This window comes from Cygnus olor, chromosome 8, assembly GCF_009769625.2.
Source record: "Cygnus olor isolate bCygOlo1 chromosome 8, bCygOlo1.pri.v2, whole genome shotgun sequence".
NCBI lineage: Eukaryota > Metazoa > Chordata > Aves > Anseriformes > Anatidae > Cygnus > Cygnus olor.
The window spans coordinates 15,838,974-15,866,600 of record NC_049176.1 but is presented as its reverse complement, the minus strand read 5'-3'; the positions used below and the strand labels follow the sequence as shown (position 1 = coordinate 15,866,600).

The window sequence follows — 27,627 nt, the reverse complement described above, 5'->3', positions numbered from 1 at the left end:
GCTGATCCTTGTAATCCTGTTAGCCTCATGCTCCTCTCCAGCTCATCTGCAGTCATGCAAGAAGTTGCCCAGGCAAGAGAAGCAGGTCCAGAGGGCAGTTCCCTCATTCCAGCACTCACGGTGGTGCATTTTCTTGTCAATGTCACAGAATCTGCTACAGTATTGCTAACTGGTATATTAACTGTAACTATCATCTTATGCTGAAGCAGGAACCAAGAATCTTAGCAAATAATTATAACCAAGATTTATTTGGGTAGTAAGATTTGGACACATAGTTCTTCATTGCTAGCTAAGAGAGCAAATGTAATTGACCAGCATATTATTTACCTCTGCACTGATTTTCTTACACTTACTGTGTTGCTCTTCTGGTTGTTAATGTGGGTAACAAGTAATCCATTTCTTTATCTTGTTATCTGGCTTGTGTTTGCTGTAGCCATCATTACAGCAGTTGCTGTATCTTGCAAAATGCATGTCTGTCTGTAATACAAGGGGTTACATAAACTTTGCTTTGTTTTATCTTCTTCTATGGTAACTAAGTCTAAAAAAAAAATCAGAAAAGAGAAAGAAAAAGAAGAGTAAACTCCTGTATTACTGCTGTGCAATTTATGCACACATGTAAAGTGCATGGCCAAGCTGGCAATGTTGTTTATGTCTCTTATAATGCTAATTTGTATAGTACCAAACACAATGGTTTGCTGTAGTAGCAGTGAAACATACAGTTTTGATCTGCGGAATTCAGAAAGTATCTAGTATTTCCTTTTGGTCTAAATTGTGCATTTCTATATGATAGTGATCTATTTACAATGGATAAGCTCTATCAAATCACTAGTAAGACTTTTTTTTTTTTTTTTTTTTTAATAAGCAGTTTAAATATCTCCATTTATTCTGCTTTCATTGGAAAGAATAATACTTAAAATTTGCTTGTTTTCATACACACACATCCATCATTGCAACTCCAGTATTTTTGTTGTACTGGGTTGAACATACTGGCACATTTACTGCAATAAAGCTGCGCTCTTCAGGAAGAAAAACAAACAAACAAAAAAAAAACATGACTTTTTTTGATGGTGCTTTGCAGGAACCTCTGTTCTCCTGTTTATCTATGCAGTGTAGCTTTACCAGATTGGTTATGACCACAGTTGGTTGCAATAATGTTTGTAAATGCAATGCAACCATTGCTTTTCCTTCCTTTACCATTTCACAATAAAGTTAGTATTTCTGTAGGCACTGGAATCCTCACTGTCTGACATGAGAGAAAATAAAAACCTTCTTCTGTTATTCCAACTTACTTTGAAACATGATGATTAGGAGTATTATCATAGATCAGAAAAGAATCTAGGTTGGAAGGGACTTCTGGAGACCATCTGGTCCAACCTTCTGTTGGCAACATGGCTGTTGTGTTAGGCTGTCCAGGGCCCTGCTAAGCCAAATCTTGAATATTTCCAGTGAGGGAAATTCTACCACTTCCCTGGGCAACCTATTCCAACCTTTGATTGTTCTCACCATGTAACTTTATTTTACTTATATCCAGACAGAATTTCTCCTAGGAGCAACTTGTTTGTATTAGACTTAATGTGTTTTCTCTTGATGTGGTCAGATAAGCAAATTAGCACTTGCCTGTCTAAATAACCAATAAAAGAAACAGCAGTGGCCTTGTTTTATTTCTGATGATGTCATGCCAAATATATAGTAACTGAACTACCCCAAGGCTAGTTTTTGTCCAAGTCAAAAACAAACAAACAAAAAACCTTAAAATGCTGCCATAAACCCTCTTCTTGCCCCTTTGCACAGCCTCCGTAAGTACCGGGTAGTCTTGAAGTACTCTGTCAAGTACTGGGGAATGAAGGAATTAGGCAGGAGGCCACCCCATTTTAAAAGTTTACCTAGGACTTTGCCTACACATTATAATTGCGCTGTAAGGGTCCCAGCTGCTGCCTGAAGGACTCTATTCGACTCTCATTTTGTGCACTGCTGTAGACTCAAAGCAGAATGCAAATCTAATCTTGTAGTTCTGCCAACAATTACCTGATACTTGGTGCACTGCCCAGAATAAAATCTTGCAAAATTTTAGACTCCAGTGTCCATTTCTCTGGCATACTACTATAGCTACTTAAACAATTGCCAGAGAGAGAGAGAGAGGATAAAAATGTTTAGATTATGGAATGAACATGTATAATGGTTTGGCTACAGTTCCCTTCTCTTCCCCCAAGTACGTGAAAGAATAACAAGAGGAAACACTAAAAAGGAGCAGCCATCTAAACAAAGCTTGTGAGGTCAAACTCTCACTTGTGCCTCTTTCTTCTTGTTATCACTGCTAGCCACTTTGCTGCTTGCTCCCAGCTGAGGGCATTGGTAGCATTGTTAATCCATGGACAAAAACAAATGGCAAGGAGAGATTTCATGGGTAATATCCTGGTAATATCTTGAGTCATTCATAGTCTTGCATTGTGCAAAACGAAAATCCTCTGAAAACGAGGAAACAGAAACTGAAGTACCTGCTAGGCAGCCTTAACTCTGGTCCCCATCATGGGCAGTTATCACTAGAGTGAGCAGCACAGATGACAACTGTGCTGGCTATGTTTAGGTGTAGCTGCAAGGAATGGTGAGGAAAAGTATTGCATTAGCTTGGCAAGACTGTAATTGCAGCTGTGAGGGAGCCAGTGGTGAAAAAGATTCAAAGAAATGAATTCTGAAGATTTTTACTAGTGGTGCACAAAAGTCATCTTGCCAGTAGGTTTTCATACCAATGAAATAGGAGAGATGTTTGAGTATATAAACTTAAAGATAGCCCAGTGAAAGCTTTACATGAAATGCAACCTATATAAATACCTGAAGGACTGTGAAAGTCCACCAAGCATGAAGAAGTTTCTAGGAAGCATGCTGTGTTTGAGGACAGGTAGAAGCAATTGTTGTTCAGCCCAGTTCATGCATTCTGGATTTGCCATTGCAAAAGGAGTCGGTAGACCCTGTATGACAGTGCTCCAGTGTCCTCTTTCCTGAATGGTTCTGCTGTCTGCTGAGTGCAGGCACCTCATGCTGGTTACAGCTCTGAAAATGAACAGAGCCGAAGCTGTAACCTAGCTGCATACAGCCTAATTCAATATCCTGGGAGCACAGAGAGCCAGCTCTGACTGTGCTGATTTAAGTCTTTGCAAACAGAAGTCTGGGATTTTTCTAGTTTAACAAGGAACCAATTCAGGGTAGAGACTGGTATCACATGGTTGTAATTGAAGTACCAGAGTGACAGTAAAAAATAAAGGAAGCTGTAGAGTTCCTACCGAGTTTGCTCTCACACTTCTATTTAAAGTGGAGTGACAAAGGCCATTCTTCTGATTGAACAAAGGCTGGAGGGGTTGGCATGAATGCAGGAAGTCATACTTTCTGGTCAATGCTCATATGTCTTGACTGTTGCAATGAATGTTGCATGCAGTAGCTACCAAGTGTGGATGTTTGGCTGTCCACCCTACCCCATTGAAAACATAACCTATGCCTAGACTTCAAACGAGCTGTTCCCTTCCCCATTTTATTAAGATGTTAGCACGCTAAAAGTACTCCTTGCTATCTGGCGCCCTCTCTCGTTTACTTGTGTAGGCTGTTCTGGTTGGAGAGAGTATCTGCCCACGTCCTCCCACTCCTCTGGTAAGGCCCTTCAGTACAATAGTCACTCTTGACCCAGCAAACCTTACCTTCCTATTTTTCAGATACTTAAGTTGTGCCTTCTCATTACACTCTGAAAGGCTTCCAGGCAACCTTGACTTTGTTAATGAATAGTTATCAGGCAGTTGTCTTTACAAAGCAAAATTATACCTAGCATCATCAACCTACCATGGCCCAGCTCCCTGCTGGTTGTCTTTGGTTTATTGACAATAGTTACCCTTGCCACAAAACGCCATGACTAGTATTAGTGTCTTTACCTCCTCAACGTAATTCTTTTACCTCTTCTACCTTTTCCCTCATAGAGTCAACTTCATCTGAAGTTGAAGCCAATCGATGTGAGTCTCACTGCATCCTCACCACCATTGCACCGCCTTCAGCCTTTTTGCTACTCCATTTCCGTGGCAAGGCAGCAATAGCTAAGCAGCAGTGATTGTCCCGGCGCTCAGCAGAGGCAATGAAGAGACATTTTGTGTCACTGTTCCAAACTGAGAAATTTTGTACAGAGGGACGATTGCATCTTCAGTAGAAGACATTCAGAGATGTGACTTGACTTCTGCCTCCTAATAGCAGATCATCAGGTCATCCAGCTGAGATTATAGCTATCTGAAACAGTAGCTCTGAAATGGAAAATTTGCTCCTTGTATGTGTCCTCTGTCCCTGGTGTAAGTGACACTGAACCCATCTCTTTATCTGGAGATGCAAATGCATGGTCCCAAATCCCACAAAAAGCAAGGTAGGGCACAAACTCTGAGGAGTTTAGGAATTCATATAAAAGGAAACAATATGGGGGTAGTACTTAATCACCACATTTCTACATCCTCCTCTCATGGGCTGATTGCCAAATCACTTTCTCTTCCACTTCCTTCCTCCTCCTTGCCTTTTGTATACTCTGTCAAGTTGCTTGCACTGCTTCCTCATCCCTGTTCAGTGTTCCAAAATTTCTCTTTAGCATATTTTTCTAGTTTTTCACAAAAAGCTGCAAGAAACTAAAAAAGAGAGAAATTGTGTGTTAGAGAACAACACAGAGAATGCTTTGACTCTTGGTTAATGTTCTGCTATAATTCTTACTGTATTTGATCTTGACATTTTTGAAGGCTTTTTCATTGTAGGTTTTGGATGAGAAGTAGATGCCTGCCTTCAGTAAAAATTCATAGGTACTGGCTGTTCATTCTCTCTAGGCATCTTTGAAAAATACTTCTGCAGGGTGGCCTGTTCGATTATTCTCTGATCAATAGCTACACAATACTACAGTAAATTCTTTCACAAGAAAATACATTAAAAACTTGTTCTCAGCTGCTTTGGGGAAAAATCTGCTCTGCAGTTTCATTGTTCAAGAACTCAGCATCACTGACTTCTTTGGACTCAATTTTTTTTCTGTAGACTTCCCGGGCCAGTGGTGAGTGACAGAATGAAGCCTCCTAAAAAGGCACTTGCAATTTCTGTTTGTCTGACTAACCTATGATGTGATGTTACATTTTATCTCCTAGGGAAAGAGGAGAATGTGGCTCTAAATGTTCCTGCTGGAGTTAAGCATTTAAGGCCAGGATATATGCTGAGCATGGAAATTTGTGAAAGCTATTTCTATAATTGCGTTGTGGATTTAGGTCATCCCTCCCCTCAAGACCTCCTGATGCACAACAACCCACTTGAATTCTGCAAAATAAATTATTGAAAGTAGTGGAAAAGGAAGCCACAAAAATTTTAGAAATTGAAACCACCTACTCTCTGATATACTTCAGTAAATCTGTTCCTGAAACACAGTAGGCAGTTCAGTAAAGAATACAGAAGAACATAACAAAGCTTCCAGTAACGCTTACTTTTTTATGGAAGCAAATATTTTGGTATCTATTGACGGTTTCCTTCCATGACAACTTAGTTTATCACTAGTGATGCCCGGAACTCCTTTCAAACAGCATTCTGTTTGAAGCCAATTCATTAAATCGTTTCCAGGGTTTGAAGTAGGCTTGTTCTAACTTTTCTTCATAAAGTGTTCTCCATTTGCTGCTAAATTATTACAAAAAAAGACTGATTTTTGTGGTTCATGGAAAAAAAAAAGTCAATTTTCTCCCACCTGCTTCCACTAACTTCAAGGTATTTCAGAATCTCTAACTTTGACCCTTGAGAAAATGTTAAGTTCTCAAATCAACACATGTTCTTTTTAAAAATAGGTATGGCTTATATACCTTAGTCCTGTAGATGTGTAGGAATCATTACCTAAAGAGAATCGCTACTTCCTTTTTTCCTCCTTCCTTCCTTCCTTCCTTTCTTTCCCTTCAATTATTATATTCCAAAGTTGTGGTGGAAACACACCACAGATTTTTTTTTAAACAAATCAAACAAAAAAACCTAATGAAATCTGCTTTTAAGAACTTAGTTGGATTTTTGTTTTCATGATGGAATCTGTCAATCATACCTTCTGCGATTTCTCTTGCTTAACTTTCTAAGCTCAACTTCAAATTGTATTGGAGCTTACTTTTACATGTTTGAACCTGAACAGAAACTTCAGCTTTAGCTCATTCTATACATCTAACTTCGGTATGATTCAGAGGACCAAAGCTATTTTGCTAGTTCAGTCAGTTCAAAGGCGTGTAGATAGAGGCCAATTCAGAATACCTTAAATTGGTGCTTAGAGTACACTGTGTGAAAAAATCCCATCTTTTATGAGTACAAAAAAAAAAAAAAGCCTCTCTGATCTATTAGTCATCCTCAAGCATTCTCTTGTTCTGCATTCATCACGTCTCTCTTTTCCAGTCAGACACCGGCTACATAATAGAAGAGTTCTTTAGTCCTTCTAATTTTTATTGTCATTGTGTTGCTGCTGTTATGTTAATTAGATTAAACCAGACTCCCACTGAGACTGTAACAATGATAATCATTGTAGTAATCTGTCAGCTCTCTTCAAAACCACTTTCAATGGCTTTGTAAACTTGCTGCCCCCACAGACCACACCGCTAAATGTTCTGTTCTGACCATCGTTGCTCATGTACATTGCAGTAATCGATATAGAAAAATAGATTCAGAACGACTGGGAGCCTGAGGCATTTCACTGATCTTTTTATTCAACTAATCATGAAGAAGTTATTGGAAACAGAATAATTTTAACTTACTTAACATGCACTAATATTGACAATTTTAAACTATAAAATGCAAATATTATGGGGAGTTATCTCCTGCCAGAATTTTAAAATGTCTGTACATTAATACTCATCTGTTCCTTTGTCTGAAAAGATTGGCTTATTCTGTTTTTCCCTCCTATTTGGCCTTTAATAGGTTTTAGCCTTTCCACTGCATGTTTTAAAGATACTAATAAATTCTGACAACTTTTAACATGGCACCACAGATCTATGGGATTTCACTTCCACACCACTAATTTCTAAATCCATTTTCTGACAGATTTCATCTGAGGAAAAAAGGACAGTGGAAGAGTAAGTGCTGAGCTGTCTTTCTTGACTTACTGCATGAAGACATTCAGCAACAAGGCACTCCTCATTATCAGACTTCTTACGGTGGACTTCATGAATACGGGTTCTTTACAAGTGACACGGAAACCACTATAACAAATAGTCAGGTACTTCTTGCTAGCCTTATGCCTCATTTAACTGAATCCAAAAGGGTCAGTTCTTCTGTATCCAACATACATGTGTGTGTGCAGGTACAAGCACACATCTGCTTCATTCATAAACCTGTATTAGTCATCTCATTTCTCTTCTTACTACAAATCTGAACCAGATGTGCAAGGCTGCAGAGAAGAGGGGTAGGCTATCTTCCTCTAAATTCTGTTCTTGCTGGTCATTTGGAAAGCAAAACTGTTCCAAATAGTGGAGCCAGGTGCTTTAAAAACAGCTAACATACAATGAAGATCTCCCTCCCATACCTTAACTTCAAAATAAGGAAAGGACAGTGGAGGCAGAACCTAAAAAGGGAAATGATTTCTTCTTTAGACCTCTACCCTAATGCCTGCTCCCAGCACTTACCAAAGGTCACTACAGAAGCCTAATTTATAATGGTGTTTAGAAGATTACCTGACAATTGCTATCTTTGTCATCAGGTGTAGAAGCCTATTCACAGGCCCTAAGTGACTTGACTGGGTTCACATTCACAATTTGTAGTACAAGTGGAAATTGAGCTGGGCCTCCTCCCTGCACAGTAACTCTCTAACTGCAAAATCCTATTTATTATGTTGGACTGAAATGTAAGGGTGTGCAATATGTACTACCACCCCAAAATAAATTAGATCTCAGATCTACGTGCCCCAAACTCAAGGGTTGTCCAGAGTATAGCAGCAGACCTGTCTTTGAGTTAAACAACTCTTGACATTTATGAGGAAAGAGCTGTGTTATGAAGTGGACAGAATTGCTTTGGTAGGCCACACGCTCACAGAAACAACACAACTGGCACACACCTATTTTTCACACTTTCTTGAGGTCACTGCTGAAGATGAAATAATGGAAACAACAGATGAGTTAAAAGAAAAACCCCTTAAACTATATTTGAAACACACAGCTCTAGAGAGATAGTCTTGCAAAATTTACCCAGCCTCTGAAGAGCATGGCACAATAATCTGTTGAGCTTCTCCAGTGGCAAATATTAGCCCGCGCTTGATGCAATCCTGCATAAAGTTAACTTTTTTTTTTTATTGACCAGCTGCAAAGCAAGGTAAATCTGCGCTATGGCAAATACTTTAAAATAAGGTATAAAGAGAGGGAATAAGGAGTCATTTATTTGCTATAACTGATGTGTATGCCAGGTCTGCCTAAAACTGTGCCTGTTCGCCCCCCCCCTCCCCCTCCTCACCCCTCCGGATTTTCGCCCTCTCCTCTTTTTTACCTACTTCTGTCTTTATCCTGGACTGCCTATTTTAAAATATCCTCTTGTTCACTAGTTGTATAATGGCCTCGTAGAGATAAACACAATAAACCAAGGCATCTTTATATTTATTTACCTCCTGTATACATTTTCAATATAAGCAGAAAACTTCAGCAACTTCAGAAAAGATGCTCTTGGTTGGGGTATTCATTGGCAGGATTGTAGTAATAATTGCAGAGAAAGCTTTGAGTTTTCTTCATTTGGTTTCGTATTGCTTCACTTACAAATGTGACTAACTAAACTTATTAGTGCCCTACTTTAATGAGATCTCTGCTGACGCTGTAAGGTACTTCAATCCTACTGCTGTGTGATGTGAAAAACTCCACAAGAGGGCACCAGATAGTTACCTAAAATACCATCCAGGAGGCTATTGTGAAAAAGCAACTCCTTGCAACTAGAGATCAGCAGTAGTATTAACCAACTGCAAGTCAGGCCTTCAGTATACAAACGTTCAGAGGCAAGTTCAGTGTTTCTGTTGAAACTTAGTTTGAAGTTTGCTGCTTCTGTTTCAAATCTCGAGGACAGCTTGGAAGCAGGTTTTTCTTCTACAGTTAGATTCTATGATGTTACACAAATGTGGCCCCACTTCCAATCTTACTACCATGCAATCTTGTGGCGCCCCTAAACATTGCCTAAAACACTGCCTAGAGCTCTATGATGAGAGCTATGGTCGTCAAATTTGTTTCCAGGGCATAATGCAATTTTAATTTTATTTATTTATTTTACTGCAAATGAAAAGCTCATCTGTGCAAGAGACGTCTTTATTATGAGGTAGTCTCAGTTTGTAGAGCTTTTCCCCCAAACACTACCACCTTCCAAGCTTCAGAGGACTTTGACCTTGTCTTTGCAAAGTATATATAGTTATTTAAAAAAAACAACTATTTCAAAATGTTTGCACAGAACTTCCCCCATGGGAAACCACATATGATAGGTGTTAATGTTTCTTTACTGCAGAGGACATGACATTACAAACATGTTTGCTGAATAACCAATTACAACCAAAGTTGATTTGCACTTCTCTCTGCCCTGAGAATAATTAGATTCTTCTGAAAGTATGTGGAAAATCTCCAGTTATTTTGGGGAAATAAGAAGATAAATATATATAATATATCTTTCCTCTCAATCCACTTGTTATAATGCAAAAGGTAAGTTAAGTAGTAAAAAAGGACTTATAGGAAAACCAAATACCACTTGACACTTAGTGTGGTTTCTGTCCTCTTTACTGCCGTTTTGCAGAGAAAGGTGGCTGACTGCAGGAATACCTACAGCCTCACTAAAGCATTTCAAAAAGTCATCCAAAGCAAATTTACAAGACTCACTTGTAACTATTTTGAAACAATTGCTTAAAAGCAGAAGCCCCTACAAAGAGAATTAGGAAAACAGAAATTATGTCTGTTGGTTAAACCCTAAAGAAAAAAAAAAAAAAAGAGTTAATGGCAGCATGAAACACAAACATGGTTGGAGATCCAATTCCCCACTAAGTTCTGGCTCACTCCAGAACTTCCTGGATATATTACTAGTGACTTGCTCTAAGTATCTTAGGGGAGCACCTTTGCAAACACCAAACTCTACCTGTGTTTTCTCTTTGCTGCCAACCCACGCTGTGGAGTTCAGACCTCATAATTTGGCACATTGGAAAGTAAGGTGGGCCTGAGTCATTTCATCCAGGAGTGGGAGTAGAGCAACCCCGAGTCCTGTATCCCTACTAAAATTCTCTCTCTTGTGGGGGTGTTTTTCTCCTGTTCTCTCCTGCCCTTACTTAGAAACTGACTCATTGCTGCTGCTTTCTGGCTTCCAGCTTCCTCCTTATCATGGTTCATGTAGCACAAGTACTTTTGGGTGGTAACACACACTTTGCAGCTTTGAAGTTTGTCTTCCAGATTTTGCCTTTCATTCATGCCTTTGCAAGCAAAAACTGTGCTAGCACAAACTAGCCCTGGCCCCTAGCTGTGACACTAGTGGGAAACGTGGTGTGGAACGGCAGGACGTTGTCCCCTAGGAAGAGAAGAAAAGATTACAAATCTTTATTGCATGTGCCTACAGGGGCACAGAAGAAGGTCAGTGGTAGTTTGTCAGCCACATACGTTCTGTAATTTCCTTCTAAAGGGAACAAATGTGCTTGGTGGGAAAGTGAAGAACTCTCCCTGCCTAGAATTGATTCTTAGAATAGTTACAATAGAGTGGGATTCTTCTGTTTTCGTTTCTAGATGCATTCCTAACAGAAGATTTGATTTAGCATTCAAGAGGAGCAGCATCTTTCTCCTAGTTCCTTATAATAATTTATCACTTTTTTGTCCTTATCTCCTGGCCTGGGATTTCTGGGAATGGAAGGGTATCTATTAACACTTCATCTTTTAGAGCCTGGATTTTGAATGTCCATTTAGCTACATGGAACAGGGCAGCCTGCACAACATCCCAGAAGTAGAAGAAAACCACGTGTGTTCAGCACATTGCTCTCACCGCTTGAAATAAGCTGAGCAAGGGGAATACTCTGCTATCAGAGTTGATATCACTAGTGAATCAAAGCCAAAATGTTTACTGTACTCTGAAAATACCAGGCAGCTCCATTCACTTTAGTTAGAGTCTATACCAGAACACAATGTGTTAGCAACAGTAAAGTCACACCTATGTTAGAGCACCTGAATGGCTGCAAGTACTGTCAGAAAGGTACTACTTTGGGCAGCACATTTGATTTTTGTTGGCAGCACATGCCAGAAAAAATGCTTACTGCCTTTGTAGTGGCTAAACAATATGTTTCGGATAAAATCAATTAATTATCTTCTCTTACCATATTTAAGGGATAAAGGAAATGGCTAGATAGAGTTCCCAGCAAAAGAAAATATCTTTAATAAGCTAATTACATGATTAAATAATTACTTTGTCTCCCTGAACTTCTACACCTGTTAACATACTGTCTTAAATATCAAGTTCAGAATTAATACCTGCCATTAAGCGCATGCTACCCCACCCCAGAAGTCCAGATTAGGCAAGTCTTTACAAAGAATACTTTTCATTATCCAGCTTTGTTATTTCAGACAACCATCTTAATCTGTCTTAAAGACATTTCACAAACTAAGGAGACATAAAATGTCTACTCAAATTATGAATATTATGAAAGCACTGTATATTTTCAAGCACCAGCCCTAAGGCTACAGATTTTATAAATATATCTTTTTCAGTTTAAGCAAGTTTGGGATTTTGCCTTTTGAAATATTTAAGAATCTGAATGTCATGTACTAACTTTCTTGTTATATGTCATTTCTGTAATTTGGAGGTTTGCTATTTTGAACTATTTTTTTTTCATTGACAAAATCCTTTTATCATTGCCTGAAACTTAATTTTATGAAGTAGGAAATATCTTTCCTTTCTGACGCTGCTCCTGAAGTTCTTGGCTAGTTGTCACTTCTGATTTTACTTTGCTGATATGATTACTTTCAGAAGCACGCAGTTCAATCATGTTATGAAAACAGTGGCTGGAAAATACTAAATATTGCTGAATTACTACCAGTTACCGATACCACTGTACTACTGTTATTCCAGGGTTGCATGATTGTTTGCCTTGTACCTACACTGGAATGGTTCATGCCTGTACCAAAGCTATTAGACTACACTGTCCATTAAGAATTGAGGTAATTTCTTCCTATTAAGAATTGAGATGATTTTTTTTTCCCTACACTCTCATCTTTGCCTTCTTATAAGTAATCTGCATTAGATAGTTTGGCCTGATACTCACCATCAAAGCTGGTGAAACATTTGACGCTCCTGATTGCTCAAAGTCTGTTGCCATTCTGCACACTGCATAAGAAGTGCATTGCAGTCCTGAGTTGATTAAGGACGTGTTAGGGTCAGATGCCTCAACATATTCAGGAAGCATTGAAGAGGAAGACAAACGGTTCATCCTAAACAAGATCCACTGTATTACTATCTGCTCCCATCTCTGCTACCTCTAGCTTATTCAGGACTTACAAACCACTGTTTTTAGAGATAACTTTCCTTCTGATTGCCACTGAGTCACCACTGATTGCCCAAATGCTGGCTATGTACTGGTCTTGAGCGACCTTTTTTGAAAGCAAGAGCTATATAATAGTGGGGCCTGAATAGTGAAGATCCTGCAGTGCCTCACACAGAACTTCTTTTCCAAATGAATAAAGCAGATAGAATCCATAATTTGTGCAATTTGATCCTTGAGTAATACGGATTCTGCTACAATTCCCATTTATGCACATTACGTCTGTGAGTAGATAATGTGCCATGTTTTTTTCCTTCACACGTATTTTTGTCTACAAGTCTCAAAATAAAGTCACTGTCTTTTCAAAGTTCTGAGAAATACTTTGGTGGGGTATTATGTTTCCTGTGAATCATGGAAATTAATCTAGATTACAGCAGAGCTGACCTTTTCCGTCACACAATGAATTATTTTTGAGGCATACACAAACAATTGTCTAGAACATGTGACCCACTACTGAAACAGATATAAAGTCTATGGCTCTAGATGTTTAGTACTGCTCAGCATAACCTACCACACTGTTAGCAAGTATATCGGAAGTAACTCCTTACACTTATCTTCAAGATATTCATCCAAATGTTGCATAAAGTGACATAAATTCAGCCTTGCTATGAAAGATACACCCAATCACTGATTACTCTGGGTCTATTAAACCCATATACAGCCAGAGAGCCCTACTTCAGACACAATGTCTGTATGAAAGCAAATTGTTATTTAATGAGAGGGCGTAATTCCTTCCTTTACCATACATTTGTGCTGCTCTTACGTCCAGTGAAGGGTCTTTACTCTGGATTGCTACTGGATGTTTTCACTGAATCGTTACAGCCCTAGCAAGAGGAGAAGCCACACTGCGACAATGTCACATCATTGGCACACATGGATCTAGTTGTGCTTGTCAGTTCAAGATATCATTGTCAAGCAAATGTTTATTCTTTAGGTATCTTAATTTAGCGTTGAAACTGGAACACAGCTTCAGATGCAAGTATACAGGGTTTTCTTGTGTCCTGAACTTTCTCTAGAATGTGGTCTGTCACAACACAACCTGTGCTGAGCAATCTTCTTTAATGTCACTCTTTTATCATTAATAGGATCAAGCGTTTTTCATTGTTAACTAAGATCAAACAACTTGTTTGCCTCTGCTTTTATTGCAATGAAACTAAATTTTAAATTGTAGCAAAATGATGATTCTGTTCCTCTGAACCAACACTGGCTGAACCCGAGCCCTTTCTTCATTCCTCCCTTCTTTCTGATGCGATCCTCTGTATACAATCTGCAATGAGCACAAAGGGTAAATGTGTCGGAAATTTCTCTTGCCCTGTTTAGCAGGGGCAGCCAGCAAGGGAGAAAGGCTGATTTTACCAATGCTAGGGCAGACAAGACTCTCAGCCTACCTGGGGCACCACCAACTACCTTACCTCATTTTACCAATCCACCACCTGTGTATTTTTTCCTCATTGTCATTTAGTTATACACTCATTTTTCCCTAGTGTAATGCATCAGCAAAGTAACACACCAACGTGGACATTTCCTACCTTCTTCCACATTTTATGTGTTACTTACAGTTCTCTGCCTCCAGACTTTGAAAATGGGAGTACTTTATTTTCCATTTTCTTCTCTATTTATACTAGTTTCTAAAAGGTAGTGAATGGGTGACCTTCAATCACTTTAACAGGTAATAAATATTTTACCTGGAATGAGGACATGGAAACAGCATGTCTCAGTTGACTGGGGTAATTTTCTGTACTATTATTTTGCTGCTACAAGGAGCATGAGAAAAGTTTCCATTACACAAGGAACACTGGAAGTCACAAGCTGATGAAAGCTATCTCAGTTATCATGCAGCATGTTTTTTCTACCTACTACAGAGAAAGCTGCAAAGAACAAAAATGATCACAAAGACAAGGCTTGAAATACAATATTGTTCACATCCTAGGCTTCCTTGTCTGTACTGTGAGAACAGAATCATTGAATGATGGGATAACGTGGGCTGGAGGGGACCTCAGGAAGTCCCTGTCCACCATCCTGCTCAAAGCAGCTCAGCTCTGGGGTCAGGGCTTGAGCCAGTTGGGTCCTGAAAACCCCTACGGTAGGGGATGGTGGAGCCTCTCAGGGCAACCTGTGCACTGCTTTTGTGTCTTTCTCATATTCTGTCCAACCTTTCTTGTTTTAATTTTTTTGCAATGGCACTCCAGTTTAGTCATGCCTTTCTTGTACTGTGGCCCCAAAACTGGACACAGTACCTGGATGCGATCTAATGACTGCTAAACAGAGGGGGAAAATCCCCTCCAAATGTCTTGCTCACACCACCCAGGGTGCTGCTGCCCTCAGTGCTGCCAAGACTCTGCAGGCTCCCCACTCCCACACTAAGCAGGGTATTTGGTATGGAGCAGATCTGTGCATCTGTACCACATATTTCCTCTGAACAGGAAACCTCTTCATGTCAATGTCTTGGCAGACTGACAGCCTGCACTTGAAAAGTATACAGTGGCCTTTTTTCTTTTTTTTTTTTTTCTTTTTTTAATATCCTTAAAAGTACTGACAACACTGTGTCTCAGAGAAGATCCAATGTACTGTTATGAACCGGTAAATATGACAAATATAAACCAAAATCAAATAAATATTCTTATAAATATGGTGACCTGGCTACCGCTGACATAACTGATTAACTGTGCTGAATTTCTTTTTGTCTCTCTTTATGCCAATTGCTTTTAAAAATGCTTAGTGGTGGTTGGTGTTTTTTTTGTTGTTGTTGTTGTTGTTTGTTTTAAATTTACGTGCCACTGTATACTCCTGGATTTTACCAGATGCTTCCAACATACCTCACACTCCATCTTCCTTTGGAGATCTGCCTTCCTTGAAACTGTGTGCTTTAATTTTGCCAATCTTATTTTTACGACATTCAATTCATTTGGCTTTTTTCATCTCAGAACAGTTTTACTAATGGCCGCACATTAAGATATGAACTATTTCACTCACCCAAGTACTGAAGACCCTAAGCGAGCGAGGCAGTTTCCATGAATGATGCTTTCTGGTGCAGCTTCACTGAAGTCTTCCCTTCTTCACTGCTGAGGAACAGCTGAAACATGAGAAAAATTTCAGTTATTGATTCTGACCAGTTTCATTCTAAATAGAACTGATCAAGATCTCTCTCTCTCTTTTTTTTTTTTTTAATCTTTCTATACAGCTTTTGAATTTTAACATTTAAAAAGCCCAACCTAGCTCACTTAATAAGAAAAAAAAATCCGAAAACATGTCAGGAGCAAAGACAACTGTTAAATCCAGTCCTATCTTACTGCCTGTGAGATTTAGTGGAGAGATTCGATCACACTTGGAAAACAGAGAGGTTCTTGCTGGCCACCCTGCTAAGCAAGCCCTTGTGAGGCTTTAGTTATAAAGGCTGCTGTGTAGGTCACAAGGAGCGTGGGGGAGCAAGAGCTGCTAGGTAAAAACGTTTGTTTAGAACCACCAGGAGTAATCTGGTTTGTGCCAGAATTTCTTAAAAATAAGAAGTTTTGCAAAGAGAGAAAAAATCCAAACCGGGACTTTACCTGTTCATATGCCAGTTGTGCAACTGCTAACTGTAAAACTCAAGGAAAACTTAAAACGTTTGAAATACTCCATATTGAGCAATTCTACGTTATTTTGTAGCATCATTAAAGACTGAAGTATGAGTTTATGTCTCACGAGACGATCTCTGCTCGCTTTTTGCCTTCACCAGGCTCAGGTACCCTACACGAGGTGCGACCCTTTGCTTTTGCCTTCGAGCAGCTAACGATGAGACCAGTGAAGGCGCGGTGAAAGACCGTGAGCTCATGAGAGCCGTCCCCTTAATTTACCAGACGCTAAAACGCCGACCCCCGAAGACAAACGCCTGTTCTCGCCTCGCTGCCGCAGAGCGGGTCCGGGCCCCGAGGAGCACTTCGTGCGCGCTTTGAAGCCCACCAGGGAGCAGCGAGAGCTCCCTCGGCGCCCGGCTGCCCCCGTCCCAGGTCCTGAGGGGGCGGCGGCGGCGCCCCACAGGCACCGAGCCGCCGGTAGCCCGGACCCGCTCCCCGTCCGGGGTGGGGGGCTGAGGGCCGCAGCTCGCCCCCAAGGCTTCGCACGGCCTCGGGGCGGGAGAACTACGGGCTGAGGTAAGGAAGGGCGGGGACGGTGGGCGCCCCACCGGGCTCGGCGCCCTCCGGGACCGGCGGTGGCGGGCAGCCGGGGCCGGGCGGCCGCCGCTGAGGCGCGGGGAAGGAACCAGCGGCCCCCGACCGCCGCGTCTCGGTGGGGGTAGGCGGGCGCTGCGCGGCTCGGTGTCGGCAGCCCCATCCGCGCTACCCCTGCCCAGCCCCAGCCATGAATATGTAACTCCCCTCTCTTTCCCGAGCTCCATTGCGGAGGCTGCTGCTCGCCATATTGTGCTTCTGGGGCTGCGGCTGCTCCGCCGGCGAGAGAGGGCGACGGGAGCGCGGCGGGAGGTGAGCGCAGGGCGGGGACCGGGACCGGGACCGGGACCGGGGCCGGGGCCGGAGACCGGGGCCGCCACCAGGGCTGCCACCGCCGCCGCCGGCTCCCTCCCCCTAGTGGGGCTGCGGAGGGGCGTCTGGCGCCGGCAGCGGTGCCCGAGCCCTCAGCCGCGGGGCTGGGTCCTCTCTGTGGGGCGACTCGTGCCGGGGGTCCCGCGGCGGGCTCTTGGAGGGGAGCTGAGGGGGGGGATCGGGGGTCGGGCTCTTCCTTCCCCACCGCCCTCTCCTGAGGTAAAATGGGGGCACCAGAGCCGTTCCCGCGGGGGCTGTGGAACGAGTCTGGGGCTGCGGCCCCCCCCCGGCCGCCCCCAGCCCTCCCAGGGCCGGGGGGGTGACTGGGGCCGCGGCCGCCCCCCTGACGGGGCTGGGGTGCTGTGACTCCAGCCCTGAGGGGGGCACTGCCCGACGCCTTCTTGAGCGAGAGGGAGCCGATCAGCGGAGTCATGAGCCTTTGCTTTTAGTTTATGAATCGTCGCTGCTCAAAGATGGGGTGCGCTTCGTTGCGCTGCGTGTGTCCTCTCCGCCAGTCTTTTGTCTCCCCCAAAGCCGGAGCGCATCGCCCACCAGGCACGGCCGCTGATGGAGCGGCGTCAGGAGCACCCGGCAGCTCCCCTGGGAATGCCATCGGGTGTCAGTGGGAGGCAGGCGCCGTGGACGCGTCTCCATCCGCTGCTTGCAGAACAAATGTGGCACCTGTTTCTTGCCAACTTCACGCTCTGCGTTAGCTGGCCCTTCAGAGTCATTTGCCTCCCTTGGCCCCATCCCGCAGCATACTGCATGCATGAAAAAAATGCTCTAAGCAGTATTCTTCTTTGGGGGATTTTGGTTAAGCTGTTTGCTTTTCAGACCCTCTGCTATGGAAAATAACCAGATTAAGTGCCTAACTGCCTAGAAATCTGGACCATAACTAGTGGAGAAAGATGATTTCCAGGCGGATAAACCATAATCCAGTTCTGCTTGGAAGTGGCTATAACTCCGTCTGTGCAATAACTATGCATTGCACGCAGGCTTTTAAGGATTAAAGGAAATCGCTTGCATATGAAAAAAATGTGATTGGTGTGCGAGTGAAATCCTTTTTTACATGGGGAAAATTCTTTAATCAAATATGTCACTCATTCAGTGACAAAGACTTGATTTGTTATAGGAGTTCCCTGAAGAGGTATGCTCATTTGTATTCATCTATGTTTTCATTAGAAACTTTTGTAATGAGATAATTTGACATTTTCCTACGTCGTGTCAAGTTCAGAGCTGGCGCTCAGATTGTCAGCTAAGACAGAGGCACTCACTTTGAGAGTAGCAGATATCGATAAGCGGTACCTTTAACGTTTAAAAATATCATGATTTGAAGGATTAGCAGTGCCAGTTGTTTGGAGATGGGAGGAATTTTCACTGGACAGACGTTAGCATTATCCGTGCTTTCAGGTAGCAAGCTTTGTGGCTCTGTCATGCTTCAGTGATGAGATTTAAATAAACTTAGAACTTCTTTAGAGGTTATTGGCTCTGTGAGTTATGGTTTATCATGTTTAATAAATGCCTCATTCAGCTTCATAATAACAATGGGACATGGATTTTGCCCTGGAGGAGGTTTATAACTTCTTCGGTGGCTACGGTTTTGACCTTTGGCGTTGCAGCTTTGAAACACCAGCACTGCTGCAGCTGCCAAGAAAAGCACTGCCTGGCATGTCTTACAGTTTGAGCAGCACACAAGCACCAGTGAAATGAATTGCATGGGTCTGCCTTTATCAATGACGCTGTGTGTTTTAGGATTGATGTATGGTAATATGTTGAGTGGAGAGACTCACTTGGGCATCTTGGTTGACAAGAGCAGAATGCTGGCATCGTCAGGGCTGTTTTATCAGGAACTAGGAATACAATTGGCATCTGTAGCACAGCTGTCAGTTTAAAATGTGCAATAGATGTCGGGGAATGTGAATTTCTTTTACTTCCTTTAAGTTTTCTCTTTGTCTTGCTGAATAAAAAGAACATGAGGCAAAAAATGTTGTGGGGAAAAGGGAACTTCAAAAATGAGGCATGAGCCTGCAACGGTTCAGTTGTCTTTTTCTTAAAAGCAGTGCTGGATCTGTTCTTAGTGAAGCACCAATTTAAAGGACGTGCATGAAGAAAATATCAGAGTAATACTTAAATACCCTATAACTATTTTTACTGACTGGAACAGCAGTTTGGTAATGATGCAAACAGAGAGGAAGGAGATTGGAGAAGGGATGTTGCTGAGCCTAAACTGGGTTCTGTTTGTTGGTGAAAATAACTGGCCTCTGAAGCTGACCTTAAATTCTTAATTTTCTGAGGAATGAGCAGAGTTCAGTATTATGGAGCTGTTTGGACTTGTTGCAGTGGAGAAGTATTTTAGGAATTATCCCTGTCTGCCTTCCCCCCCTTCTGGATCATGGAATTGGCTTGCAAACAGCTGGGAGCTAGCAGCAGTGTTCTGCTAACTAATTAAAAACCTAATCCATTCTTTACTCTTCACCTCTAAGGGATAAAATTAAACTATTTGGGATGATTACTGGCTTTAAACTGTGTAAGTATTGCTCCTGTCATACTATTTGTAAAATACAGTTTTGTTTGAGAGAGATGCAAGTTGTTGTTAGCTGTCACCCAGCTTTAGAGGAAAGCTGCACGCTTACCTAACAGCTTTGTTTCTGTATATTTGTTGGAGGTGTTAAGTCAGTCATGTGTACGATTCCTGGAGTCTGTCCTTTTGTCTCTCTAATTTTGTGTTTATTTTCCGTTCATTAATAGCCAGGTAGAGGAAGCCATCTTTTGTTCTTACTAATAAAATGAGATCACTGTTATTTGTGATCTGGTGAGACCACAAGCGGATGAGAACTTTTTGTGGCTAGCTAATATATCCGTGGAAGAATTGGAAAAACAAGCATCTTTCTTGACCTGATATTCTCAAAACTTCTCCCACAATCTATACACATTGGAAAACTGCTACTTGCTGCCCTTGATGTTGATAAATGTGGTGGATGGTAGGTATGGTGCATGCAGAAGAGGAGGATAACAAAGTGGCTGGCTTGGTGTGAGCCCAGTGGCTCGGGGAGAGCAGCACACCTGACTGAGGTGTGCTCACCTGTTGGCTTGAGGCTGCACGATGTTTCTTCAAGAAGCAGCTTGGATACTGTGGCACTGTAACAAAGCAGACTGGTAATCCAAGAAGCGGGTGTGCAGGCTTTTGGGTTTGCTGCTGACGAAGTTTAAAAACCAAACCACAGTGGCTGCCCAGTGGATGCGGGAGCAGATCTGTGCTGGCTTCTAAAGCACCGCAGTTTGGGGTGGTGCAGCAGCTCCCTGCATGAGCCCAGCCTCGACACCCTGCTGGCGACGGAGCTGCTCCCCCTCGACCCCGAGTGGCGTCCGAAGTCTGGGGCAGCTGCAGTGGGGGGGAGCGGGAGGTAGAGCCCCCAGGGTCCTCTAACAAATGTAGCCTGGAGGTAATAGATAGGCTCTGTACTCCTGGTTATTAACGCCATTTAAAGGTTCCCCTCGTGTCTGCAGGTTTTGATGTTGACAGCGCCTGATGCCACCGCAGCTGTCAGGAAGGAACCTGGAAGCTCTGGCAGGAGTGTTTTCCTCGGGGTGAGCACAGCGCTGCGCTAAATCTGCACAGTCTGGAGGGTGCAGTTCAGTCACTGTCGCCAGCTAAACTGGGATCACCTATTGGGCAGAAAACAGCTGAGTGTGGTTTTGTTTTTTTTTTCCTGGTGTGGCTGTAGCTATAGAAGGGTTTTCTTTCAGCATACTCATCAGTCAAGGACTGTGTATCGCTGTGCTTCCAACTGTTAAAAAAAAAAAAAAAATAGTGTTCTAGAGACCTTAGCTTTGCTGCTGAGCTTATGGAGGTGGAAAGCTTTGTTTGAATTGTGGTGTAAGTATGTTCATAGGATTTCTTTTAAAATGTACAGCAAGCTAAAGCGCTAATGACAGTGCTATTGAAATCATCAAACTTAATCTTTAGTGAATGGGGTGGTCAATTCTCATCTTCTTCAGCTGTTATTTCGGCGAGTTAGCAAGAAATTGGTTAGCCTCAAAAAATGTGCCAGCAGCGCTGTGTGGCTTAGAAGGCACTGTAAAAAGGAAAGCACTGGTTCTGAAGCATAATTCTGTGGCTAGGGGGTGCACTCCACGATAGCAGGGTGTGTGGTGTTTTCACGCAGTCACATGCATGTAAAGCTTGTCTTTTACTGCAGACTGAGAGTTATACGGCACTATAACCATAAATCATAATACACGTTCTTATCACTGCTTTGGTGTGAAAGTAATGGAGTGCTTTTATTGCAGAGATTTACTCTATCCATAGTTCTGCTCGTACATCATGCTTATTTATTTGGTAAAGCTAGGTGATGCACTTAGTCAAGGGGAAGAAAAAAGTCTGATCCTAGGGCAGTGTGCATCATTCCTGTCTGTATGTGTTTAGTTTCTGTGACAGATTCAACTTCTCCAGGGTTTGAAAGTTCACTTTTGTTTTCTTTTAATCCTTTATCCTTCCTGTTCTGATCTGATACAGCACTGGAATTAATTCTAGGCAGGGAAAGATTCGCTTGGCCTTTCTCCTTTACAGCTGGCTGTTAATTTTGAAGGCTCTTAGAGATAAATCAACCCTAGAATAAGAACTTCATTTTTGAAGCTCATGTGGGCAGCCATAGGCACTATGTACAGTAGCATGCTTGATAATGTGAGAAACTGCATAAAAGTTAACAAATAACAGAGAAAGTGGTAACTCTACTCTCCCTCCCAGAGTTCTACTTAGTAGTGTTACTTCACTAAATCGGTCGTGGCTATTTTTCTTTTATATCAATTGTTGGCAAAGGTCTTTGGCACATACGATGTTTTTGATGTCGAGTTCTTGTCTGATTTATTGGCCCACATCAGCAGTGAACAGGTACTGTTCCTGTAACAGCTTCGTTTTCACTCCCAGCAGAATTGTAGTACTCACTTTGGACAAGATACAGATGGTCTGTGGAGGGTAAGTACCAGTTTGTTTTAGTTGTAACGATTAAAATAATCGTACTACCTGCTGCATTAGAACAGTGGGCAATGTTGGTTTTGGTGTTTTTTTTCTTTCTCCTGTTTGTATGAAAATTGAAAAGTTTTTTACTTAATCCCTCTAATATTTAAAGCAAAACCAGCAAACAAACAAAAACCCACAGCCTTTTAGTTTAGAATAGCCTGGTTTTGAAATGTGATGTATCTGAGCATTTGTAGGTATGGCAACCAGGGGAAGATGGGTGTCCCTGTGAGTTCTGGACTACCTGGAGGCAACTAATGTGGTGCAGAGAAACTTCTCTGGAAGTGGGGTGGTGATCGTGTGTGCTGCAGTGTTTGTAGCTCAGAGAAGTTCAGGAGGGTGTGAAGCAGAACTGAGTAACATTAACAATAAGGATTTCGGCTATGACCAATAATGCAGTGATCTGGGAGGCAGCAGAAATGGCCACTGATGCCCTTGGCAGGGAATATAGAAGCCGTTAGAATAAATTGGAATTTGAGTGTCGTCTATGGACGTTACTCTCATATAGCTATGCGGTGCCTATACTTTATTTTACTCTACTGCTGGAAACACACGGAAACATCAACTGAAAACCATATACTTCTGTCATGCCCAAAAGTGTGTGGCTGTTCTTAAGACTGTGGTAAAGCAGCCTTGAGAATGACCAAAACACTAACTTGTTACTTCTTTTTTTTTTTGATGCTCCTGGCATCTAATGTAGGAGGATTGTCTCTCATTTCTGGTCACTTCTACCAGCGTTAGGTTCACCAGATTATTCCCTAGGTGTAAATGTGTGCAGCAGATGGTTTGTGTGAGGTCATAGCACAAATGTTTCCTAAGGCCAGGATGAGCAGCTTGACGGCCAGATTGGAAATGCTGCTAAACTCCGTGGATCAATTCACTTCAGAGCCAGTAAATTGTGAATGGCAATTAACTGGAAGATTCCGTGCCTTAAGGCGCCAGGCAAATCACTTCCTTCTGTAGGAGAATAAATACAGTGAAGAAGCAGTGAAAGATCACACGCTAGCAAGCTACTGGATTTCGGAAATTTCCCATCCTCAGGCAGATGTCATCTGACAGGGAGCCTGCTGCAGGTTTCATAGTGACAGTATTGGGTGTTTAGGGATTTTAAGGAGGAATTTTTTTTAATGTTAAAGAGAAATGCTTACTGACTTTATGGGGCAGGTTATGGGAGAACGGAGGCTTGGGACTAGTTATCCAGAAAAGTGAAAAATCAGAGCTAGTGTGGCTGTGGGCAACAGTCATATTGGGAAAACTTCTGTAGTGCTGTTGAGCTGTGCCTGTGCCTCCGGTTTCTTTCTCTGCATTCTTTGGCTTTACCAGCTGCTTTGGTACATTTTTGAGTGTGGGGTCTTGAATGAATTACACAACTGTTTGTTTTGTGTTTTTTTTTTTTTTTTTTTTTTTTTTTTCTCCTGGATAGCAGTGCTGTGCAGCAGAAATGAAGTGTCTGCTAGATTCTCCGCACAGACTGATGAACTTTTTTTTTCTTCAGTACAACCATCTAAAAATGTAGAGCTTCGTAATGCTTTGGGAATGAACGTAGCTTCCCTAAACGTGTTCAGTGCCATAAAACAACTTCTCATGTGGTCCAGTCTCTTCCTAATTAAAACTTTGTTATTGAAAGTAATGGGATAAGAGGAAAAAGTATGAATCTTTCTAGGGTGACCTTTCCAATAAATTCCAATGAACTTTGCATTTTGAGAAATCCAGGTTCAATTTTAAGTGGCAATTGAGAGAATCTGAGAAAATGTCTTAAAGATCACGTGCTTTCTTTCAAGCAAACTGTAGGAATGTGTACTTCAAACTTCTTAGGAAATGTGTCCCCACTGTGTTATAAATAAAAGGAGAATATGATATATTTTCCATACAGAACAGGCTGGTTTTGTATTTTGAATGTAGAATTCAGCAAAACCTTGAGTGTGGGGAACATCTGACCCTTGTGTATGTACAATTCATTTTATTATAGTAGTAACTTCTTCGTTGTATCAGCTGATTGCTATCTAACATCAATGGGAGCTGGATGTACCCATCTGAAAGTAAAATTTGGTATTTATTTTATTTATATTGTTTTCTCGGTTATGGTTGGGCATGATTGATGCAATCGATGAAAACATTTGAATGTTAACCTTTTAATTTACTTCTGTAAATAAATTAAGAAAATAGGATGGCAAGGAACCAGATGCAAGCATTGTTAAAATGGGATTGTCAGGATGGTTGTCACATTGTGTGTGTTTATTTCTCAGCGTGTACCACGCTATCCTTCAAGTGTAACTGAAACTGAAATGATTTAAAGTAACGAAAGGGTAGGCCGCCTTCCAGTTGTTTCATCACACCAAACGTTGGCTGGGATGTGTACCGAGTCAGATTGCTTGCATTAATATACGTGATTATTGACGGTAGTGTGTGGCCTCCGGGTAGTCCCAGCCATTTTTCATTTTAATACATTTCTATTCACATTTGGCTTCTGTTTAGTTTTTGTTTAGCTCAAAAAAAAGGAGTGGGGAGGTTTCCAGATTTGTTCCTGAAGGGTGACTTGCAGAATCCCTTAAAAATGAATTTGGGAAAGAGAGTGATACCAAGGAGAGCATTTAACTATGTGAGTGCCTGGAGGCTGGTAGCTTTCCTAAGGTGCAGGTTTTATCATCTGCCTTTGAGCACTTGTAACTGTGGTCTTTGTGCTGTCGTTCAGTTGTCTGGGGTGGGGTGTAGGGGCAGCAGTGGGATGCGCAGTGGAGGTGGTGAGGTTTTGTTCTGGGCTGACACCATCTTGGCTCCTGCAGTAAGGTTTGAAGGGAGGTGGAAGAGCGGAGGTGCTGGGTAGGGCTGTAATGATGCAGGTGGCTTTAACACAAGTGGCTGAAGTCCAGTTCAGGATCCAAGGATGATGGTCAGACAAAAATCTGATTGCTTTCTTATTTCCCAGCAGTGCTGTTGCCCATTGCATTGCTGGTGTGCTGCTTTCACCCCTTTCATGGAGCATATAAAAATGAGCTATAGCTTCTCTTCTCCCTTGCTTTTTTCTAATCCAGCGTTTCTACCCCCCAAGTAGAGTGCAAAGATGTGCTTGTTTGCAAGCTGGTGCATCTTAAGGGTGGAAAGCATGGTGTAAGTACTTGTTGTTTGTTATCAGATCTGATTTCTGGAGAATGCAATTACTATTTGAAGTTTCAGCTTCATAGTTAGTATTAATTTGGCATCTTTAATAGCATTTTAATTGGCTCTGTGCTTTGCAGATGATAGAATTCTAGTTAATGTCTACAAAAGTATTTTTTTTAAACAGTGGCTTTGTGTAAGTGTTGCTAACCACTCGGTTTTAAATGTCTTAGGCATTTTCAAAGGAGCTCACTTACAGTACTGTAGAGTATTAACTGATAAAGGGTCTGGTAATAATTCTGAAATTAGCCTGTGAATAATATTTTTAGGTGTTCTCTGATAGTAGCTAAAACTATTCACTTGGTAACATTCATTTTGTAATCTGTATGTGTCGTTTTTAATTTTTTTTCAAATTCTGATCCTCATGAATTTGCAGATTGACTACTGATCCATCACCATTTACAGCTCTGTTCTAACAGTTACAGATTTAAATTCTGGCAGATACCGTAAGCTCTCAAAGAGAGGGCTGCTTTTGCCAAAAAACAAGGTGTTTTTGCATGCTGTTGTCCAGATTAAATGTATGTACAGGGGAGAGAAACTATTCTTGGAAAACATTTGTATAGTGGTTTAGGGCTTATTCTTCATGTCAGACAAAAATATCTCAGTATAAATTTTACTGCTGATTTATTCTCCAGGGTCTCAGGAAGTATTTAAGGAAAGTGTTCTTTTGCTTAAAATTGCAGTTTTATCATGTTTGCAGAGGAAATGCCAGTGTTTAGAAGACTCGGTGGTTATTTTTTATAACATATCAGCATCTGAAGGCTCAGTGCCCACGTTGCTGTTTTAATAAGAAGTGTAACCCCTCAGTTTGAGCTGTGTGGAGGCAGTGTAGTCCCAGAAAAGCCGCCTGATACTGCTTGGTTTCCTTGTGGAAGGGATATGAGGCAGGATGGGGCAGGAGAGGTCCCTGCTGCGGCTTCCTCCGCTCTCAGAGAGCCATGCGTGACTGGCGGCACCTGCCATCCGCTTCTCCTGGCTGTGGCACTTTCTGTACAAAAAATTACGTGTGAATTTCTCTGGTAGTGAGATATATATATCTCACTGTATAAATGAAAGAATGTGGATTGGAAGGGACCTCCAGAGACCATCTAGGACAGCCTCCTGCTGAAAGCAGGGCCAGTTAGGTCAGATCATTCAGAATCACGTCCAGTTGATTGATCCAGGCAACCCCAGCTGTACGTACAGATGGGGGACGAGAGGCAGGAGAGCAGCCCTACAGAAAGGGATCTGGGGGTTCTGGTCGATGTCAAGCTGATCATGAGCCAGCAGCGGGCCCTGGCAGCCAAAGGGCCAACCGTGCCCTGGAGTGCCTCAGGCACGGCCCTGCCATCTGGCCGAGGGAGGGATGCTCTGCTCTGCTCTGCCTGGGGCGGCCTCACCTCGAGCACTGGGTGCAGCTTTGGGCACCACAACATAAAAAGGACATAGAGCTATGAGTGTCCAAAGGAGGGCTGTGAAGATGGTGAAGGATCTAGAGGGGAAGACGTGAGGATCGGCTGAGGTGCTTCGGTTTGTTCAGCCCAGAGCAGAGCAGGCTGAGGGCAGGCCTCATGGCGGCCTGCAGCTCCCTCATGAGGGGAGCGGAGGGGCTGATTGTGTCAAGAGAAGATGACAGTGCGCGTAGCTGCTATAATACTGAATGCAGTTTGCAACTAGAAAGAAGTTGCAGCCTTCCCACTAAGGGAGGTTGTGACACTGAAGCTTGGTATTGAGAGGACAAGGACTGATAGCTGAATGAACTAAACGTGCTTCAGTAAGACATTCCTCTCTTAAGCTTACCCCCTTTGGCGATCAGCATAGAATTATAGTGAATGCAATATAAACATTAGGAGAGACACTTGCAGGAGTGGTGACAATGTGAATAAACAAGCAGAAGAGGAAGAGGGGGCACAGATGAATGCAGTGACATACTTGTTCAGGATCATCAAGCAGTTAATTTCAGAGCTGGGAACAAAATGACCTCCAGGCCAGAGCCTGATTTGGCTGTCTCCTAGGGATTTTGAGATCGAGGAGGGGGGGAGGGAGGGCACTTCAGAAAAGAATGAACTCTTCTATACCTCAAATCTTACTTAAAATCAGATTTTTGTTGTGTGCTTTTTTTTTTTTTTTTAAATATATACTGGATTGTACTCAAGGACTAGTTGTAGTTGTCCTAGATTACAGCTGAGTGTGAAGCAACCTGAGCTGACAGTGAACTCTAGAGAAGACTAATTCTGTGAAATAGTGCGTCTTTCCAGAAATATATATATATTTTTCAAATCAAGCTCCTAGCCAGGAAGTAAAAACAAACAAAAAAAAAGAAAGAAAAAGACTGCCTTAATTGATTAAATGAATATAAACAAATGAACTTCTTGCATAGAATACTTTGTCCAAACAGGCAATTTGTCTCTAATACTAGTTAC

General features: G+C 42.1%; 1 protein-coding gene and 1 long non-coding RNA gene across 6 annotated transcripts in view; one reads left to right on the top strand and one right to left on the bottom strand.

The window, feature by feature from the left end:
* Positions 1-16,475, bottom strand: part of LOC121074399 — a 19,889-nt gene extending 3,414 nt beyond the window's left edge. Inside the window, exons 1-3 of one of the 2 annotated variants that reach the window (XR_005822303.1) lie at positions 16,366-16,475; positions 15,506-15,605; positions 354-538 (exon numbers count right to left, since the gene is read on the bottom strand). This is a non-coding gene — a long non-coding RNA (uncharacterized LOC121074399). The remainder of the gene's footprint in view (positions 1-353; positions 539-15,505; positions 15,606-16,365) is intronic. The other variant, XR_005822304.1, reaches the window with a different exon arrangement.
* RNF2 (ring finger protein 2) overlaps positions 16,390-27,627 on the top strand; it is a 24,605-nt gene continuing 13,367 nt past the window's right edge. The window contains exons 1-2 of one of the 4 annotated variants that reach the window (XM_040566455.1): positions 16,842-16,992; positions 20,560-20,640. The gene's annotated coding sequence lies outside the window, so the exon portion shown is untranslated. Of the gene's footprint in view, positions 16,519-16,539; positions 16,663-16,704; positions 16,993-20,559; positions 20,641-27,627 lie in introns of those variants that run through there. The other 3 variants (XM_040566454.1, XM_040566458.1, XM_040566453.1) reach the window with 3 other exon arrangements.